At 39.3% G+C, this 17135-nt stretch overlaps 2 long non-coding RNA genes across 4 annotated transcripts in view; one reads left to right on the top strand and one right to left on the bottom strand.

Annotated features, from left to right (window-relative positions):
- Positions 1-17135, bottom strand: part of LOC104910564 — a 65809-nt gene that overhangs the window by 43658 nt on the left and 5016 nt on the right. The window lies entirely within an intron of this gene.
- LOC109367183 lies at positions 12237-17129 on the top strand. The gene is made up of 3 exons (XR_002114033.2): positions 12237-15916; positions 16675-16767; positions 17011-17129. It is a non-coding gene; the product is annotated as an uncharacterized LOC109367183 (long non-coding RNA).

Below are 17135 nucleotides of genomic sequence, written 5' to 3' on the forward strand. Positions count from 1 at the left end.
AAAAATAATGTAATTGTGCAAGAAAAATAGTATGTAGTCAGTGGGTAATCACAGCTGTGTTGAAGCAGGTGTTTGAAGCAATGAAACAGTGAAGTGTCAAGGAGAAGAGCAATGTGAGCAGTAACTGAAGGACTATTTAGGTACAAAGCATCAGTAGTTTGTGGTGAGCAACATGCAGATGCTTGAATCAGGACCACGGAGGTGTATTTCCCAAAAGCTAACAAAATTATGATGTTCTCCAAACAGCTTGTTCTTACTGTCAAAAGAACTAGGATGCATCAAGATTTCTCAGTGTTGATAAATTTTCTGACCAGGGATAGTTTTATTGGGTCTCAGTTATGCTATGTGACTATGTTTGTCTTCTCACTCAAAGCCATTCTTCTCTGGAAAGAAGTCATGGGACTGTAAAGGGGCCCTCATTGACTCAGAGGTGTTCATAATGCTCATGTTCTGACGTGGCTCAGAGTAGTGTCTTCCTTGACAGCATTTATGTGGAGCTGGGGGGTGAAGATAGAAAGGCAGAAGATGAGAGGAAACAGCAATAATGGCAATACAATATCCTCATGTATTAGTCTGAGCTGGAATAGAATTGTTTTCTTCACAGTGTCTGGTATGATGCTTTGTTTTGGTTCTAGGAAAAAAATGTTGGTAACACACCAGTGTTTATAGTTGCCTGCTAAGCAGTGTTGTATAGAGCCAAGGCCTTTTGTAGTAAAGGATCCAAGGAGCTGGGAGGTAATAGAATTAGGATAGCTGTCTGAAAGTGACCAAAGGGATATTCCATACCATATGGCATCATGCAAAAGGATTTTTGAAAGGAGTGGGAGCTCATTTGGTTCTTCAATGCTTGGGGGTCTAGCTGGGCATCAGTCTTGTGCATTGCTTGTTATATACATTTATATATGTTTAGTCATAACCATTATCCTTTTCCTTTTCTGCCTCTTAGTAAATGGTATTACCTCAACTCACGAGTTCTACTTTGTTTTTTTAATTTTCTCCCCAGTCCCACTGGGAAGGGGGAGAGTGAGAGAATGGCTATGTGGTGTTGAGTTACCTGCCAGGCTAAACCACAACACTATGGCAAGTAGATGAATATTGTTTCTAATAGTTAAGTGCCTAAAGAAAGCTATTGGCTTTGCAAAAGTTGTATTGTTGTAAAGTTGTCAAGTTGTATTTGACCATGTTTGCAAGCTATTTAATGGGTAGCCCAGGAAAAATGAGAGGGGGTAAGAAACCAAAGGATGCATTTTTCTTAGTATTTTAAGTAGTTAAATGTGTTGCATGATGGCAAATAGTCTTAACTACCAAGAAAGTGTGAGCAACAAGGAGAAGTTCAACAAAAAGAGAGTGGCAAGAAATAAAAGGTAAGCTAGTAACTGTACTGAATCACCTCAAGAAGGAAGGAAAAGGAGGGGGGAGCAGACTGTTCGCTGAAACGACACATTTCAAAGCGTTTATTGTTAAAATTCCAGGCACTTTCTCTCACTACAAAGGCTGTTTGAAAAGGAAACGTGCTGCTGGTGAGGACATGGCAAAGATGAGAGAGAATTGGAATGTAATATGAGAAGCAGAGGCTCTGATTTAAGGTAGTCAAAGAAAGTGAATATTTGACTTGGCTTCTTCCAAGATGCTGACTGGCAGCTGTCCTCTGCTTAGCCAAGCTTGAGTAACTGCAGCACTGTTACATAAAGAGTGATCTACCCTCTGGTCTTCAGCTCTTCTGCTGTAACAACCTGACTTCTCTTTAAAAAGCAAACCCTAGATGACTTTTCAGTCTCTATGAAATGGACTAAGCCTATTTAGAGGGTCAGGGCCAACGAAATTAGAAATCTGAAGTGGTATCTCAAAGCTGAAAGATGGAAATAGCTCATCTTTCTTCACTGTCTTAAAAATGAAGTTAACATAGGAAGTTTCAATTGAATTCACCTTTCCCTTTCATCTGCTCTACAGTCTTACTGCAGCTCATAAGAGTTCTCTGATTTCCAAAAGTATTTTGTCATAATCCCTGACGTTGCGCCGGAAGGATAAGAGCTGTGCCAGCCTGCAGCCATCGCTAGGTGGTGCACGCCAACAATTAGCCTGAGCTCTGCTTTCCCAGTGTCAGGGGGTGCACAGCACCCAGCCCAGGGCAGAGTAGCTATAAGTGAGTTACAATGAGAAAGCTAAGAGAGAAACATATCTGCGTTGTTGTGTAACCTCGAACTGATCATGCTTGTCGATAAAGATGTATTTTGGGGATTAGGAAAAATTTCTGTAGGACAGGTTTTTTTCATGATGAGACAGTGTTGAAAGGAATATGTCAGTCAGCTGTACAGCTGTGGGTGCCAGGGAAAAGAAAGGTGAGCTTTGGAGTTCCTTAAGCAGTTTGTTGGCCTGCAGAAATGTCTTGTGGTCCATTAATGAACCATCTGGTACCACATCAACTCAGTGTCATACAGCTAGTTTTCCAAGAGTGTTTAGATTTTAAGTCTACAGCCTACAGGGATGAGGAATACATTTTGTAACAGGAGAAATCAGGTTGATAAGCAAGTTAAAAGCAAGCCAAAGGAAATGCTTTCTTGTATATCATGCAGTTAAATCTGGGTAACTTGTCACTATAGCATGGTGGGGCTGCAAGGAGCTTGCAAGCACTATGTCGAAATTCAGAAAAAATCAAAAACCCTGTCCTCAACGGCTTTTTGACCCTAGACTTTCCAGTCCTTCAGTCCTGGAGTTTTATCTTGCCTTGTTTACTCTGGGCTGATACCATGGAAGCAGGCCCTGTGAGAAAAGAGCTTCACTTATAAGAAGACAATCATGAAAATGCTTGCCAAGAAAGAGCTACTCTAAAGATCTCTCTGATTAAGACCAGACACATGATAAAACGAGACTCTGATGGGCAGGGGTAGAGCATGAAAGAAAGTAGAGGAGAGAGAAATGAGAAGGAAAAGAGTTCAAGTAGTTAGAGGTAAGCTTAAAAATAAAAACGGAGCCAGCATATTTAAAAGCATACGATTAAGAACTAGATTAAGAACTATGCAATGGCCTTGCTGAGAGATGGATGGCTTGGAAGAGAAGAGGGTGAGTTCAGCCACACTCTACAGCCACGACTTGACCTAGGTTGAGTGGTAGTCTGTTGTTTGTCATAATAAATGGTTTGATTTCATTTGGCCTTTATTCTCTCCTGAAAGTTTGTTTCTTCCCGTTTAGCAAAATGCCGTATATCCTGCAAAGGCATCATGTAAAAAGGTCTTCTGAGTGCATTTTCTGCCTAAACCAAGAAGCAACCCACATTCTTGTTGTCTGTTGCCTTTCCTTTAATGATTTCTATAATAATTTTTGGTTTTGAAGCAGTGGACTGACTTGGCCATATGCATCATTTGCAGGTTATGAGATCAGCTTGTGTGTACTTGGAGTTAACCACAGGGAAGCTCTCTGTTTCTCGTTACTCTTTTTTGGGAGGAAGCTTTTTTTCTTCTCTCTGGCTGATAGGGCTAAGTGCTGGGCAAGGTTCTCCTCGGAGCAACAGAAATAACAGTGTATGCCCACTTCTTTCTGCATATGTATGAGAGCCCTTTCTATAGTCTCAAATTGCGCAATATGAAGTTTTTATGTAGTGAAATGGTATTGCCAGCATTTTCCAGCCTTTAGTCAATAGCACCCTATTGTTACTACAGGCCCCTTCTGGAGAAGTGATCCAACTGTGTTTCCCTCCAGAGACAATTCCTGAGCCTTTGCAGAATCTCTTCAACTAGTGAGAGTGCAATCCTTCGTGCTCTCTGTTGCAAGCCAAAGCATCCTGTGTTTTGTTATATTGATCCTAATCCCTTTGAATTAAAGCTTGGAACAGAGTCAAGGTGTTGACTGAGTAAGAGTGTGCCTTAATTTATTAAAACTTGGGAGAGGGCATGAGGTAAAAAAAAAAAAAGGAAGAAAGGAGAAGGAGAGAGTGAGAGGGGCTAGGGAAAAAAAAAGGCAGAAAAGCAAGTCACTACTGCAGCTCTCTTGATGTCTTGAGAGTCAGTCCACCTGCTTGTTCTTCTGGGCTGGTCGAGGATGTGGTGGGGCCTTGAGCCACCAGCTGTGGGATTGGCAATGCCTTCTGATGCCATATGATGGTTCCTTCAATTGGCCCAAAAGCTGTTGCTGGGTGGAGAGTGCCCAGTATTACGTGCCATGTGCGTACCATACTGGCTGCACTTCTCCCTTTGTATGGTGGTAGTGTTTGGCAGGGGGAACACCAGAGGCCACATTAAGTCAAGAGTTAGCCTTCTTGCTTCCTTTGAGCCTGAACACAATGCGTGTTTGTTCTGCACCACTCCACAAGTTTTTGTTCTGAGGCCTTCACAAGATTGTTACAGTTCAGTTTCACTAGTCACCAGCTAGCTGCAAGTCCCTCTCTTAATCAGAGTGAGAATTCACAATTTTACAGTTCTGTACAGTGTTGTGATAGTGTCTGAACCAGAAAGAAACATGACTTTATTCCCACATTCTCTCTCCAAGGAGCTGCCTGTTGCCCTACAGGATGGTGTCATCCATGTTTCAAAGGATTCTGAAAAGTAACCTGCTAGTATTTTAATGTTCTTTTGAGGGGTAAAAGAACAACCTGAACTTGTTCTCTCACTCTTCAGTGAGAAGTTACTCACAGATCCAAGTTTAGTTGCATTGACCAGCTGGTGTTCTCACAGATCTTTGGTTATTCCTCTCTGTTTGGAACATTTATCTCCAATAAAATTAAGCAGGATGTTTCAAAACATTGATATGCAACAGTGTGCACAGCACCAATGTGATACTTGTCAATACGATGAAAGATGAAAGAGACAGTATGATCATAGGACTTAAAATGTGTTTGTATTTTAAATTGCTTTAAAAAAATACTTCTAACATAATATTAAGTATGACCACAGGTAATATGAGCCAGAACACTCAAAATTTTTCAGAAAGTACTGCGGATCTAAAAATTACTGTTTACTATAAGTTGGAAACTAGTACATAATACAAACAGTATGGTTGCACCTTGTCCTTCTGGCAGTGTCCAGTAAATTTGTAGTATGACTTCATCAGTTACCAATCAGAAAACATTATGCTAAGTTACAGTACAACGTTTATTGAAAACCTTGTCACTGATTTATTACCATCATGAAGGCCTGTTATACATTTTGACGTAACTGGGTGTTAATAAAAACAGAGCAGCATTAGTTCTACCTTTATAGATATTTCTGGAATGCACTGGTATTATTTTGGCTTGCTCTTATAAATTAAAAGCGTGCTCTGCTGTAACACAGTTGAATTTTTCTTCATATGAACCACTTGTACTTAAGAGAGTTCACAATAAACACAAGTTGAAGTGGCTTGGGCAGCAGCTGACAGATATTATAGTTCGAAGTCAGATTCTTTTCTATTCCAGATTAACAGATGAAGATTCAGGACAGGTTCAGGTTGAATACCAAGAAAAAACCTCTTCTACAAAAGAGTGATAAGACACTGGAATAGACTGCCCAGGAAGGTGGTGAAGTCATTATCCCTGGATGTGCTCAAGAAACATGTGGATGTGGCTCTTAGGGACGTGGTTCAGTGCATGTGGTGGTGATCAGTTGATGATTGGACTAGACAATCTTAGTGGTCTTTTCCAACCTTAATGATTCTATGACAGTTGTACTGACTCCTAGTTTTCAGTGGTATGGTAGCTATTAACACTTAATGTCATTTGGAAGCTGAATGTTGTGGATTAAAAGCATGGATCATTCTGCTAAGTTAAGAAGTTCTCATTAGCTGTAGCTAGAAAAAAGATGGTATCATTCACTGCTGTCTGAGGTGCACAGTAGTTAAGGACTGATCAGCTGCAAAAGTTGCCAGCTACAAGTGATTAAGAACAGAAGCAATTCAGTTTGTAAAGAAACCAAGCTTTTAAGATGCACATGACTAGACACAAGGTATTTGTGGTTCAGCAGGGACACATATGATGCTCCAGTGCCTTAAGATCTCTCATTTACTAAGTTCCATGTCTTCAGCACCAAGCTTTACACTTAAGTCCCCAGCGTTACCAGCCATTAGTAAAAAGCAGAATCTGCAACCCTGAGCAGAAATATTTGCAAATGACATGATGCAATTGTTCTAGTGAACTCAATATTGTCAACTCCCAGAAGTATGTTTTGGTTAAAAATAAGCTGTTAGCAGCAAACTGAACCGGGGACTACAGATTTGATGCTGCTCCACTGGGAAGCACTATGGGAGTAGAGCTCTTTTGTTTGTAAGCATCCTCTGCAGATTTTCTGTAATTTCTTGAGATATTTCTGTGTAACCACAAGCCTTAAAGTTTTTATTGACTGCTTGTGATTCATGCAATAAGGTTTCCGTTATTTCTGTAAGCCCTGGGGCTTATGACAAAAAGAGAAAGTCCTTTTGATGATCCCCCTTGCCAAGAATTGTTCTTTATGCTTGTTATTATCAGACAAATACACAATGCAGTAACTTGGCCACCTGTGTTCTCAGAAATAGTTGCATTGCACTTTTTTGCGTATATTTGTTTTGGTCAGATGTGTTGAAAGTGAATTTGCAGCATTAGTCTGGTGATAGGAAAAACTCCAAATTTCCTTGGGGTTTGATTTTTTTTTTTCTATCTTATAAAACATACTTTTTCCAAAACCACTTCTGTATTGTGGCCATGGAACACAATTCAGATCCTCAAACTACTTATTTTCTGCTTGTAAAGGCACACCTTAAGCCAGTATTACTATATGTGCAGATCTAATACTATGATTGTAATGCTGGGATTCTACACTGGAATTTGCACCAAGGCTTTGAAGTAGCAATGAACAATGATTCTCCTTTGGAAAAGAAGTGTCATCTTGTTTTCTTATTTCAGGATGCGATTCGTAGGATTTCTAGCTACTACGTGTTTCAGTTCTCCAATGGGAATATGTCTTTTCTGGGGCTCTGTCACAGTCATGGGACAGAATAATTTTCATTGGAGTTGTATTTTTATCTCTCTGCATGTATCTTAGCTCTGTATAACATGCACTTCATTTCCACTCATTTTTCCAAAAGAAAACTCAGTCATAAAAATGAGTAATGACTTTTTCTTGATTTGTACATCCTTAAGGCACTTGAGCACTGTTCAGTTGTGACAGACAATGCTAAGGGAGCTACACAGGCTGGGGAGCATAGCAATATGCAAAATGACTAAAGAAAAAAAAAAGACAGATTTCATCATTTTTGTCACAAAAAGTTATTTGGATATAAAATACCACAGAACTACTTACAGATAAAAGCACAATAAAGGCAAAAAGTCTGGACAGATCCTTGGCCTGTGATGGTGCATAGCTCAGCGTAGGTTTGTAAAACTGGAAAGAATCAGAGAAGCAAGAGGAAGCAGCCTTTCCTTGCACCATTTCACACTGCTGTCTATCAGTGTGTCGGGATCTGTGCTTTTCAAAAGAATAAATACCCTTTTGGGCATCTGCCATATTATAGATACATACAGACATGTAAAAGAAATAAAGGGATAGGAAAAGGTAAGCAACCTCTCTCCTCGAGGGCCTTTCTCGGTTGTATTTCATGTGCACAGCTGTGTCTCAAGAACTTTCGCATCCTTGGAATTTTCTTTACAATATTCTTTCCAGAAAGAAAGATCAATGAACATGTATTAAAGGACATGGGAAATTCTGAAGAGCCCACATTTTTTTGCAAGAAAACGAAAGAAACATCTTGCAAGTTCTCCTATCACTGAAAAATGAATTCCAAGCTATTCCTAAAATCCCCCTTTGTGCGTACTCACTGTCTTTACTTTGCTTCTCTACGACAAAAACATTGAGTTTAGAACTCACTTGAAACAGCTGCTAGTGAAATTATCAGTAAATCTGTTAAGTTTTTAATTGTATTTGTACAACACATGGGGAACAAAAATATATATCATTTACTAGGCCAGATATATCCTGGTGTATATAATCCTACCAGCTGCCCATATCATACTGGTGAAATGCCACTTTCAGAAATGGATCTACCTAATGTTGTTTTCCTTCCTTTTTCTGAGAAAATAACGTGCAACTTCAATCATGATAGTTTGTACTGTGCATGATATAAGTGTTTGCGGACCAAAACAATCACACTAGAAGCTGTTTCTCTGTCTTGAGGTGATCTTCACAGCTTTTCCCATGACACTAGTAATCTTTTATATACTCATTCCATTGAGAAGATTGCACAGAAGAGTAATGTGGAGTTATCAGACTTATGTGTGCAGGATTTTTAAGGCTCCCCAGTGTTTCTTACTTGAGAATTAGAATCTATAGTCAGTGAAAAGACTTAAGCATAGCTGGTTACTTGGATTTTTAAGTCCCTCTGTTGATACTGAAAACAAAACCATTGCAAATGCAGCCCTATTATGAAGCAAAGAAGATTAAGTATAACTGTTATCAACTGAGAGAGGCTGTGGGATGACTTCAGTGTTTAAAATTAAAGCAGTGTGTAGCAGGACTTCAACTTCTTTCTCAAACTGCAAGACTTGGTTTATTGGTAAATCCATGCATTCAGCATGCTCCTGCACAAGAAACACAACTAATAAGTGCTTGTACCTACAAGCACCTAAGGTATGTGGTGAGAGGGTAGCTGTGATGTGACACTATCCACTGCCAGTGCATGAACTTCCAGAGGCTTTGGGCACCGATAGCCCTGTCCCTGTAGCGCCGCAGTCTCCAATCAGCTGTATGATCCTATGTGCTGGATGAGGATGACCGAGCAGAAGGAATCAAAGTAGAAAGAGGCCATCTCAGATCAAAGGTCCTTGATAAGATGGAAGACAAATAAGTGAGATTCCAGATATTGGAAGCAGCTGAAGTAGCATGATAATTTGATTAAAACTGCAATAGAAGAGAGCATTCTGTCCCAAACAGCTCCATTTTTCATTTTAATTATGGCAAAATGTCTGCTACTGTAACACAGCAAATTTGAACCTAAGTGGCTATTTAAATAAAATTTTACAGTCTTGAGTTCAAGATCTGATCCAAAATGTTGGATGTAGAGATTTTCTTTTTAGCCTTTCATAAGTCTTTGTGAATTAAATATGGGGACTGGTGATGTAGCCATTACGTGGCTTCCACACTTCAAGTTTTTATGCACCCAGACATGGACACTAACAAGTACAGCTGCCCCACAAAAGCTGTCAGAGCTGAAGCAAAAGACTTTGGAAGACAGGCTTTTGACATCTGTGGATAGGAAAACAGCTGTGAGATACATAAATATGTTTTCTGGCTACCTCTTCAATAATTCATGCAATTGAATGTTTCTTTTTCCTCCAGCATGTTATTTCCGGCCACCCTCAGGTGCATGGCTATATCACTGAGGCAGTTTAAGTGTTATTTACTTAGCCAAAATTTCCTTCAGGCTCCAGGTGGTAGGATATAGACAGTGCAGGCTATTGGTGGAAAGAAGTGGGGATGTGGGAGGCTGCCATTAAACTATAGGAGAAGGAACACAAAGAAATGAGGAGAGGTTCTGGGAAAGCAGGGTCTTGGAACTCCCTGGGTTCTCTGTGTAGTACAGACTTTCATATTGCATCCATAAATATCAATTTACTACTTCAGTAATTTCCTGAAAATTGTCCAGTATATACTTGATGAACAGTTGCTGGTTATCTTGTTCACAAAGTATCTCCACTGGAATCATAAAACAAGCACCAAAACTTACTAGCAAATTGCTTTTGCACTTGAGAGGGGGCAGTATCAAACAGCTTATGTTTAGAAATTTCTTTGTGCATAACATTGTTTTCTGTGGCTTTACATGGCAACAACCAACATAAACTATTGAGTGCCTCAACCTAACAAAATACAGTCATCTCATAAGTATTTTAATCTGAAGGACAAGAAAATGAGCTCAACGCTTCTCTGAATTCATATACGATATCCCAATACATCAAGAGATGGACTACTCTTCAGAGCTGTTCAGCTTAGAGAAGTACCAAATATTTGTCAAATACCAGTGTAGTCCCATACCTGAGGATGTTCACACTTTCACAGATGTAAACTAGATAGTCAGGACAGGCAGAAGACAACAGGCCCTACTGTACTAACAGAACAGGACCTCTATCATAGATTATTCCTGCCAGTGCATCCTCTCCTCCCTGGTTCCAGCATCACTCTGGTCACATTACTCCTACCCATCCCACTGGCCAGCAGAGCACCAATAGTGGACTGCCAGGTTGAAAACCTTGTTACAGGCAAAGCTGAACATCCTTCATGAGCTGTACAATACAAAATATATTGGTTTTATTAAAATTATTTTGTCATTTTACAAAAAAATACATGCAAGGTTGTTTTTTTTTTTAATAGCATAATGGTGACATCAAAGTGAGCTTTGTGGGACAAACGGACCAGAATATTATTCTTGGTCATTAAGGAGGAAGGAATGGTAAACTGCAACACAGAAAAAGGGGAAAAACTTCAACCAGGTAAAAGACCTCCTTCTTGCTCTTTTTATGTTCTTCAGAGTAAATAGCAGTCAAAACAAGTTAACCTTTTTGCCAGTATGTAACATTTTGTGGCAGTTTGTCATCCAATGAGTTCAGCAGGAAGAAAATTAGGCTCAGTGTTTTTCCCAGGTGGGCTTATGTACTGCTTAAGGGCAAGACAGGTAAGGAAAAATACAGCTAAACTTGGTAGGGCAGGGTTTCTTTTCAATTTTAATTATGTGATGTTGGTTTCCTTTCATTATTTGTGCAATCTGCAGAATCAGAAAGCCTTAAAAGTGATGGCACATTTGGACACTAAAACCTAAGCTATAATTCTAGGTAGCTAAAAGAGGGAGATGGAATTTAGTGTTTCTGCTAGGCTGCCACATACAAAGGGTTTTTTGTACTTCTGATGGTCAAGATAATTGAGAACCTAAATACTATCTTTAATTCTCTTATTTAAAAAAAAAAAACCACCAAAAAAACATCTAGAGATTGAATCCTTAATTGAATTCTTAGGGCTACATCCTCAGGCAATTCCCATTGATTTTGACAGTTTTCAGGCATCTTTACTAAGTCCTTTCAGGATGTAGGTCTTAATCTCAATCAAGCTTTTCCTTCCAAGGACCCTGTGGAAGCCCAGAAATAAGTAAAAAATTTTAGCTTCCCCTCCTCATATATACACCAGATGGAGAAAAGACTAGAAATAAGATTTTAATTGGTAACTTTTCATGTGTCTAGAATGTTTAATCTACAAGAAGAAGTTACTTTTATAAGTCCCTAAACACTGGTAAATAATGGATAAGGATTTAGAAAAAAAAACCTATAAGAAAGAGGGCCAGGAAGCATTAATAATAGAGATAGCAATAATGTAACATCCTTGATTTGACCAGGAATCGTTTGTGAAAGGCGTTAGCTTAGCAGTACAGCAATTATCTCAAGTTCATAAAAACTTTGCTCAGCAGCAGGTGGTGCTATTCTGCTTTTTAAAAGAATCTTATTAACTACTAAAATATTAATTAAGCTCTGATTGAAAGTAAAATTCAATCAGATAAAAGTACCTATTTTCTCAAGCTATAAGCTATTTCTGGGGCTGCTCTTTGCCTTATGTGTTCATATTTTTAAGAAGTAGATGATTGTCTGTACACCTGATAAGAAAATTTAAAAAGTTTTTAGTTTTAAAAATAATTCTACTTAAGTTATGATTAACCTGGCAATATAAATTGTTTAGTCCAAAAAACAAATGCTACCTATGCCTCTTCAAGCAAGAAAAATCAGCTGAATTCAAAAGCACTGGTTGTGAAATAGCACATAAAATGTACAAGCAAATTTTGGAATTATGGACTGGATATTGAACTTGTTCTCTATAATTTTCCTTGTTATATTTTATCAGTCTTTGCAACATATTAGTTTTATTTATATTAATTTTATTTATATTAATTTTTAGGTCTTTTTCTGAGAGTAAATGATACATTGATGCGAGCTGAGTGACGCCATCCTACACTGCAGATTATCAATTGTGCTGATTGTGGAATGGAAACAGCAGAATGCAAAGCTACTTTTTACACGTCTTGAAGAGTGATTTTTAACAGTCTGATAGTAATAGGACTAGGTGATGTAGTCTAATAGTGATTTAGGCTAGGTGTTAGAAGGAAATTCTTTACTCTGAGGATGGTGAGGCCCTGACACAGCTGCCCAGAGAAGCTGCGGATGCACCATCCCTGGAGGTGCTCAAGGCCAGGCTGGATGGGGCCCTGGGCAGCTGAGCTGGTGTGTGGCAGCCCTGCCCACAACAGGGGGTTGGAATTGGGTGGGCGTTGAGGTCCTTTCCAACCCAAGCTGTTCTATGAATCTATGATTCATTCTATGACTCTATGAAAACCCACCTGTGCCACAGCTGCCTTTTAAACAGAGACAGGCAGTAGCAGCCTAAGTACACATCTTGTGAGTGATAACCTATCCTGTTGTCTGAAAACAAATATCCACCTGACAAAATTGCTGTCATTATCCAGTAGTAATCAGCAGAAGACCAAGCAATACTGGAAACAAGCCAACATAAGCTTGAAGAAAGTTCCAACACAGAATTGCAGAATTTATGCATATTTGTCTGTTACAGGTCACAGAAAAACAACATTTGGAATTATCTGTGGTTTTAATACAGCAGAAGCACATTTGGTAATGAACCCATTTACCAGAAACAGCAATATAACACTGAATGACACAGTGCTAACTGACCGGTTTCTTTATTGGTTTTCATCCTCTGTGGTAATGTATAGTCCCTCCTTGCCCACTATATAATACAAGCAATTTTCTATTTATAAGTAAAAGGGAAAATACATATGACCCTCTCAGATGGAAAAAAAAAAAAATCCGCAGGCTGTCAAATCTCTGTATTTTCAGATGAGCAGAAAATGTGGTCTCTGGTTTGTTATTCCTGGATCCCTTCATTTACCATAGCTTAATGAAATAAGAGATGTGAACTTGATACTGAGCTGCCCCAGTTTATAGCTTGGCATAACAAAATAAATGGAAGAAGACAGGGGCTTAAGTTAATATGTTGGACTGTGAATTGCAGCTGGTAGAACACATTCACAGTGCCTGCTTTGCTGTCTGTTACAGGAGTGGCTTCATAAGGAGAGACGTGAGGAAGGATGCAATAGTCAGAAAAGTAACCTTGTGCTCAATCAAGGTTTGTCACAGTCCTTAGTTTCTGAGCTAAGTACAGTAAAACACAACATTCTTCACTTGTAGGCATGATTAAACTGAAATAACAGCTTTTCCTATGAATGTATCACCAGGACAAAAACAAAAAGAGCAAATACAAACCAAGAGGAATCAATCCTACTTGCTTAGCACTCCTTATTTCAATCAGATCCCCTACAGTCTAGTCACAACTTTTGTTTTAACCAAATGGAGTTGCAGCTGACTTACCTCCACACAAGCTTCATACTTATCCCATCCCGGGTTTGCAGCCAGCAGCAGCTCAGAGTTGGCAACTTTGCAGTATTTTGGGCTAAAGAAGTACATGCTGACTCATGAGGAGTGGAAAAGTAAAATATGTGTAGAACTGATTCATAATTATCTAATATTTCATTCTCCAAATTCAGTGGAATGATCGGATACTTTTCCAAAAGATTTCAGCTATCCACACAGAGCTAACAACTCATGGCTAATGATATAAGAGGCAAATGATAAGCACAAAGCAATGATAAGCTGATTTTCATCTCACGTAGCTAATGAAAGCAGATCAGTCTTTGATTCCCAAGCACGCTAAAACTTACTAGCCAACTCAAAGAGGGTGTTGCAATATGGCAAAAGTAGCTTTTTTTTGTCTTTTCCAAAAAAGCGTGATGATCCAAGGACTTCTGAGACTGATCCTACAGGGAACTGTTTCATACCCAAGAGACTAACAACTACTTATTTAAGAAAAAAAAAAGTAAAAACACTATGTCAGAAAGAGATCTCTTTCATAAGCAGAGCATCACAATACTTTGCTATTTCTTTTACATAAGAAGCACCAGAATAGCTCTTGAATGCAGTCAAAGGGCCTTCAAAAGGCAGCTCAACTGGCAGTAAAAGTGCACAGATGGAAGGGGAGCCCAGGCATGCTGCAATTATTTTGCATGCCAGGGTGCCTGCTAAAATTCATTTCTGTTGTAACTGCTCTGTTTTTACTTGCTTAATATCCCTAATGCTTTTGTTTCTTTGCATTGCAGAACTTTTTAATTTTTCTCCAGTTGCAGGAATTTCACTTGATTCAAAAAACACTGCAACACCACGTTCTTAATACATAGTTAAATACCAGAACTGACAAACCTCCGATGTAATGATGACCTTACTTTTCTGTGGCATATTGTACACGTACTAAAATCTTGCTGAAAATACAATAAAACAATACTTTATATTCCAGGGAACCTTTAATCTCTGACTCTACTAAAATAATTCTTGTAAATGTCAAAGGCAGGGGGATTTGTAGAAGTTGCTTTGAGAATTAATCCTTCCAGCACTGAACTCTCTTTTAACTTTAGAAGCTCGCATGCAGCAAAGGGAACATAAACTTATCCAGGGGAAAAAAACTGTACAGCTCTGAATGTATTCATTGTATCACTGTTGAATTTCTGATCCCTTTTTCCAGTTGTTATCTGCAAATATTGAGCTTAGCCACACTAAATGTGATAAAATTCTAATTATTATCGAGGAAAACATTCTATTTTTCCTGTTTATCAGCAACAAGATACTGTCATTCTGTATCTGTTATTTCATAATCTACGTGCCCCCCCCTTCCCCTTTTTTTTTCCATTTCAGCTCTCTTTTTTATGCTTAAATGCTTCTTTGGTGAGTTGTAAGCAATTCTAATGCAGGTTTTCACAATCACCTTTAGGCTTGAGTACAAATATTAGTATTAGACGATAGGTCAGCATTAGCTGGTTGTAAGTAACACCAGACAACAAGTGGACTCCTGTGAGAAGGATCACGAGGTCAATGGAAAAATGACAAATATCCTGGACAAGCCTTCCGGCGATGCCGTGGGGGTTTGATGGTAATGTCTGGTCATCTTGTTCTCTACAAGCAAACTCCAGCCCTACCAACAAATTTTGCATTGCCCTAAGCAAATTGGGAAACCCAACACCAAATTAAACATCACTGCTCCCTCGGGCATAAAAACAGTATGAAGAACAAAAAATATTTGTACCAAAGTAAATCTGTGCCGCTTACTGCTCTGCTGCTGTTATGTAATGCTGAGCTCATAACCATGTATAAAGGACTGATGGGAATGCAGTGCTCCAGATAAGCTGTTCAAATCCCAGGTCTATGTTAAATTCTAGACTAACCTTTACAATCTTAGCATGCAAATGAAGAGATTTTTGCTTCTCGTTTGCCTGAGAATAATAAACACTGCTAGCAGCTCTGGTTCTTAATCATGCTGCAGTCAGATGTTAAGCTGCTGAAGGCTGATTATTTCAAGTTACAAAATATTTTTTAATTAACTGATGCTACTTTCAGCAGCACCAACTTCACTTTTCATTTTTCCAGTTCAGCTTAAAAGATCTTCATTTACTCTTTCCCAGTTTCACAAGTCTCATTTACCATAGCAGACACACTGTGAGGACACGAAAGTAGCTCTGTAAATGGAGAAAAATTTCTCTTCCTGCCATCTGATGCATACTTCCAAAAACATTTGTAGGTGAAACACTCCATGTTTTCATAGCATGTTGCCCATTGATGTAGTCATCCAGAAACCTGAATAGTGCCTGAGTGGTATCTCAGGGGATACCTGAGATGGCCTGAACCACTGATTGATCACTTGGGGAAAAGATCAGCTCAGCCCTGGAAGCACATGTGAAGGCAATTCGGCTGTGTGACCAGAAGAGGTGGAGCCTGGCTGCACCTCTTTTAAACCCCACTTAAGGGCTGATTGCCAGTAGGGAAGGATCTTTATCTGGTGTTCCCTTCCTTGTATAGTTTTTCCCTGCGTGCCTATGTCTTTGGAGACAGGTGAGCATTCTTTTCCTGTCTGTCTCGTTGCTATTCCACTGCACTACTCTCCCCAACTGTAACAGTGTGGTATTTTAGAAAGCTCTTCTCACAGTGCTTGGTGTAGAAACGTTATGGTTATTTAGAGACTGAACACCCAAAGCTCCATCAGTCACTGCTTCTTAGATCTAGAATACTGACACACTCTCAGTTCTCCTATCACCACAGCCCTGGTGCTACAAAGCATGGCAGAAGTTTTAGAGTTGTAATCCTGGATAGTACTGGTGCTGTTGCCCATCTTAGACACAGCAATTTGGCTGTGGGTAGTACCCCCATCTCTGAATGCAGTAGGATTTTAAGGAGATTGCCCTTCCCTTATAATTTTTAGCTAGTATAAAAGGAGGAAAAAAAAAAAACAAAAAAAAGGATGCTAAGAGAATCCTATTCCTGTTCATGGATTCCTGGTAGTCCTAAAATGACTCTACAGATTGAGTTGTTGCCACTGCGTCTTTAAGGCAAAGTCTTCAGAAAGCTTGGAACTTTTGTTTGAGGTAATGGCCAAAATTCCATAGATTTGGATGATAAAACATGCAATAGCTTACGATTTGTTACTCATCTTGTATTATACAGTAATTCTCCTCCTAATGGTCCTTCTAGAAAACATCATCATTTTTGTCTTACTATAATTATCTCAAGTACAGTAATTGAGAAACGAAATCCTCTATTTTCACTAACTGATTGCAAGCTCTTACTAGCTATTGATCTTAAATTGCTTATAGAAGAAATCTGGATGATGTGCTCAACTGAAGCATCACAGAAAACGGACCTCCCTCTAAATGGGAGTAGAGAACACAAACGATGGCCATGCACAGGTGAGAACTAAGAACAGCAGAGATTTGGGTCACATCTCCATTCAGCCAGTGCACTGTGTCAGATGGGAAATTGTTAAAGGGCCCTGCAACTCTCTCTTCATCTGGAAGGACTTGTAAGTTTATATATTTGGGGGGAGAGGGGGAAGGGCAAAGGCTGGACTAGATTTTGTGAGATTGACAGTCTTAGCACTGATACCTAAGGAAAGAGAATCAACTGGATAATTCGATTCCCTTAACCAACAGGAAAGCAAGTGGGGAAAAAAGGTCTTCTCGCCCCGCGGGGAGGCTCTGGAACGAAAGAGTTCTACGGCTGTCAGTTTGAAAGGATCCCACCGAATCTGCGACAGAACGCCGTTTCCTGAAAGCCG

This window comes from Meleagris gallopavo, chromosome 4, assembly GCF_000146605.3.
Source record: "Meleagris gallopavo isolate NT-WF06-2002-E0010 breed Aviagen turkey brand Nicholas breeding stock chromosome 4, Turkey_5.1, whole genome shotgun sequence".
Classification (NCBI taxonomy): Eukaryota; Metazoa; Chordata; class Aves; order Galliformes; family Phasianidae; genus Meleagris; species Meleagris gallopavo.